General features: G+C 27.3%; 1 protein-coding gene across 1 annotated transcript in view; it reads left to right on the top strand.

Moving 5' to 3' along the window:
* Positions 1-10: 10 nt before the first annotated feature.
* LOC113808553 (uncharacterized) overlaps positions 11-5,000 on the top strand; it is a 14,949-nt gene continuing 9,959 nt past the window's right edge. Inside the window, exon 1 of the mRNA XM_027359980.2 lies at positions 11-84. The gene's annotated coding sequence lies outside the window, so the exon portion shown is untranslated. The remainder of the gene's footprint in view (positions 85-5,000) is intronic.

Raw genomic sequence — 5,000 nt, 5'->3', positions numbered from 1 at the left:
CTCAGTCTCGGCCAGGTACTTGTAGTGATCTGTTCTACCTCGCTCGGAAGCTCGTCCGTGTCCCCTTCGCCCCGTTTTCTACAGGTAAGCTGAATGCGGAGAACGAGACAGTAGGAAAAGAGAGAGAGAGATAGAGAGGAAAACGTATTTTTTCTTGTGTGTGATTTTTAGGATATGCCAGAATAGAGAGGAAGGGGGAGGGGGAGGGGGTGGGGAGAGGGGACAATGGTACCAAGGTGCACGTGTCCTCCCAGCTGGTGAATCTGTCGTGGCCAAGTGCTTTTCCATCTTCGGTTGTTGTCCGCCAAACGTCTGGTTGTGGTTGGAGGTAAGTGGCTGGCTCCTTCACTCTGTGGCTGTTAGATGGGATGTTTAATAAGCTTTCTTTTCTCCTAGTCTAATTTCTCCACTGGGAGGCTGTCACTCTCTCTCCCTCTCTCTCTCTATCTCTCTCTCCCTCTCTCTGTTTCTCTCCAGTTTTCGTGTTGATTTATTTATTCATTGGCTTTCGTTCTTGTTCTTTTTCTGTCCCTTTCCTTTCTTTCTTTCCATTCTATCATTATCTCTTTGTTTCCCCTTTCCTCTTACCCCCTTTTTTTCTTTTTGTCTCTCTTCCCTTCCTTCATTTCATCTTTCATGTTGATTTTCCCTCTTTGTTATTCTGTCCCTGCCTTTTTTTCCAATTCTTCTTTTTTTATCTTTGTGTGTATTTTTTTTTTCTTCTGTCCTTCTGATATTTCCTCTTCATCTTTTTTCCCATTCTTTGTCTTTCTATTCTTTCCATCTTTCTCTTAATTTCATTTTTTCCTTCTTTATTTTGGCCCTTGGCATTTCCACTGTCATCCGTTCTGACTTTCCGAATTAACTAAATTATTTCCTTTAATCAGTTGTGAAAATGGAATTGCAAACGAAGGAAGAAAAAACATACCAATAAAAGATCCAATAAGACAAAGAAAATAAAAATAGCGTAATTACCACCATGATAAAAAAAACTATAAAGATAATCACACTAATGTTTATATCAACTAATCCAAATAATACTGAAAAAGAAAGAAATTAAGAATGAAAACAAAATGATAAGATAATTTCACTGGCACAACGCGTAATAAAGAGGCAACTTATCGGTTAAAGTAACACTCGAGGCAGTCACGGAGGGAGCGGGGCGTGGCTGCGGTGGAAATAAACAAGAACTTCAGCCATTGTCATAATCAGCTGTAAGAGACCAGGAGGATAAGGGATTTCCTTTTGGGATTTCTTTCTGGGAGCGAATGGGAGGGATGGGAGCGGTGTGTGTGACGGTGTGTATGTATCCTTAAGGTTTCTCTCTTTTCTTCTCTCTTTCTCGCTTACTTTCTTTCTATCTATCACACCCTCTTTCTCTATTACTTTCTCGCTCTTTCAGTCTTACTCTCTCTCTCTCTCTCTCACTCACACACTCTCTCTCTCTCTCTCTTTCTCTTTCTGTTCCTTCTTCTCCTCCAGTCTCCCTTTTCCCTCCATTTTCCGCCTCTTCCCGCTTTCTCTCTCTCTTTCTCTTTCTCTCCTCTTTCCCTTTCTGCCTCTCCCTTCTCACTTTCTCCCCCTCTCCCTACTCTCTCCCTCTTCCCCTCCCTTCCTCCTTCCTTCCGCGAAAAGTTGGTGAGCACTTAAACTATGATAATTGCAAGCATCAGCTGCACTTACTCTGCAAGCTCATTGGCTGCTGAGGCGATGACGTCACACCGAAGGCTTCGCTGTATCCGGTCAAGATGCCTTTTATCTGATCCATTTCCTCGCTGTTTAATTTCTCTTTGCGATTTTGTTCGTTGTGGTGACGGTAAGTTTGCAACGGCGAAGGAGATTTCAATCATGGCGTCGGTGGTGATCTGAAAACTTTAAGAAATACTGATGATGATGATATTTGATAATGATATTGGTATTAAAATAAGGATAATTGTGATGATAAGGGTATGAAGAACGCTAATGCTAATTACGATGATGAAATGATTGGAATAGGGATATTAATGACACTAATCCTACTACTATTATTACTACTACGACTATCACTATTATCATTAACGATAGTAATAATAGTATTGAGTATTGTAATAATGATAATAATGATAATGGTAATGATGACAATAATAGTAATGATAATAAGGATGATGGTGATAATAACAATAATAACAATAATAGTAAGGATAGTAATGATGATGATGATGACGATAATGATAATAATAAAAGTAATGATAATAATAATGATGATAATAATGATAATAGTGATAATGATAATGATTATGATAATAGTAATGATAATAAAGATAACGATAACAATAATGTCAATTATGATAATGATCATGATAATAAAAAACAATAATGATAAAAAAGCAATAATGATAGGGATAATAATAACAATATCAGTGATAGTAAGGATAATGATAATAAAAAGATGATAGCAATAATAACGTTGGTAATGATGATAACAATAATGATGACAATAACAGTGATGATGATAATAATAATAATAATGATGATGATAATGATAATAATAATAGTGATACTAATAAAAATAATAATGATAATAATGATAATGATATCAATAATGATAATAGTTATAATAATAAAAGTAATAACAATGATGATAATAAAGGTCATAATAAAAATAATAATAATAATAATGATAATGATAAAGATGATAATAATGATAATTATAATGATTAAAATAATAATAATGATAATAATAATAATAATAATAATAATAATAATAATAATAATAATAATAATAATAATAATAATAATAATAATAATAATGATAATAATGATAACGATAAAAATATAATAATAACAATAATAATGATAATAATAATAGGAATGATAATAATGATAATGATAATAGTAATGATAATAATGATAATAATAATAGTAATGATAATAATGATAATAATAATAGTAATGATAATAATGATAATGATAATAGTAATGATAATAATGATAATAATAATGATAACAACAATAATGAGGATGATGATGATAATAATAATGATAATGATAATAGTAATAATAGTGATGATGATTATAATAATAATGATAATGATAATAATGATAATGATAGTAATAATAATAACTATAATAATAATCACAATAGTAATAATAGTAAGGATAATGATAATAATGATAATGATAATGATAATAAAACAACAATGATGATCTGAATGATAATGACAGTTATAACAATAATGATGATAATAGTAATGATAATAATGATAATGGTACTACTACTACTACTACTACTATTACTATTACTACTAATAGTAATAACAACAATAATAATGATAATAATAAGATTAATGATGATAATAATGATAATGGTAATAATAATGATAATGGTAGTAATAATAACGCTGATAATAATGATAACAACAATGATGACAATAACAATAATGATAATAATAATAGTAACAATAATGATAATAATAATAATAATAATAATAATAATAATAATAATAATAATAATGATAATAATAATGATAATGATAATGTCAATATGATAATGATAGCGATGATAACTACAACAACAATGATAGAAGTAATGATAATATTGAGACTGATAATTTGAATGATAATGATGATGATAATGATAATGATCATTATGATAAAGCTAATGATGATGAAAATAATGATAATGATGACAATGATAATAGCAGTAGTGTAGAAGTAGCAAGGATAATGATAATGGTAATGATAATAATGGTAGTTATAATAATGGTAATAAAAAAATTATAATAATAATAATGATAATAATGATAATAATATCAATAATAATAATAATAATGATAATAATAATAATAATAATAATAATAATGATAATAATAATAATGATAATAATAATAATAATAATAATAATAATAATAATAATAATAATAATAAAAACAACAATAATAATAATAATAATAATAATAATAATAATAATAATAATAATAATAATAATGATAATAATAATGATAATAATAATAATAATAATAATGATAATAGTAATGATAGTAGCAGTAATGATAATGATAATAATAATGATGATAATAATAATAGTAATGATAATAATCATAACAAGAACAAGAACAACAAGAACAATATGAACTACAATAAGGACAATGATAATAATAATCATACCAATAACAATGAAAATGACACTGATATTGATAATAATGATGAAAATAGTAACATAATTGATAATGACAGTAATAGTAATAATGAAAATATTGATAATAATGATAATGATAACAGGAAAGATAATAGCAGTATCACTAATGATAATAGTACTAATAATATTAGTAATCAAAATCGTAATTATAATGATAATCATAGTGATGATAACAATAATGCTGATTATATTTGTAAGTCATAGTCATAATACTAATAACAGAAATAACAATAATGATAGTGAAATTAGTAACAATAATAACGATAATAATAATGATGATAATAATGAAGATAATAATAATAAAGATAATGATAATGGTAATAAAGTTGATGATGACAATGATAACAATAACAATAATAAGAATGATGATGATAATAACAGTAATCATAATGATGCAAATAATTATGATGGTGTAAATCATGTTAATGATAATGTTGTTATCAGTAAAAGTAACAAAAATAATGCTTAAAATGGTAGTAATGATAATGATAAAATAAGAAATAGAAATGATGATAACAGTGATAGTGATGATACTGATAATTAGATAATAGTTATGATAAAAGCAATAATAACAATAGTAATAATGATAGTAATGATAATAGTTATGATAATATTAATGATAATGACAATAATAGTAATAATAATGGTAATGATGATAAAGATAATAAAAACAATAGTAATATTGGTGATGATTATCATGATAACGATAATTATGATGATGATGATGATAACCATGATGCTTATGAAATAATAATAATAATAATAAACAATACTTCAACAACTACTAATAATGATAATGATATTAATGACAATGATGATGGGG

This window comes from Penaeus vannamei, chromosome 11 (genome assembly GCF_042767895.1).
Source record: "Penaeus vannamei isolate JL-2024 chromosome 11, ASM4276789v1, whole genome shotgun sequence".
NCBI classification, from domain to species: Eukaryota; Metazoa; Arthropoda; class Malacostraca; order Decapoda; family Penaeidae; genus Penaeus; species Penaeus vannamei.
Note: the sequence above shows the minus strand (reverse complement) of the source record. Positions and strands in the feature narration are given on the sequence as shown.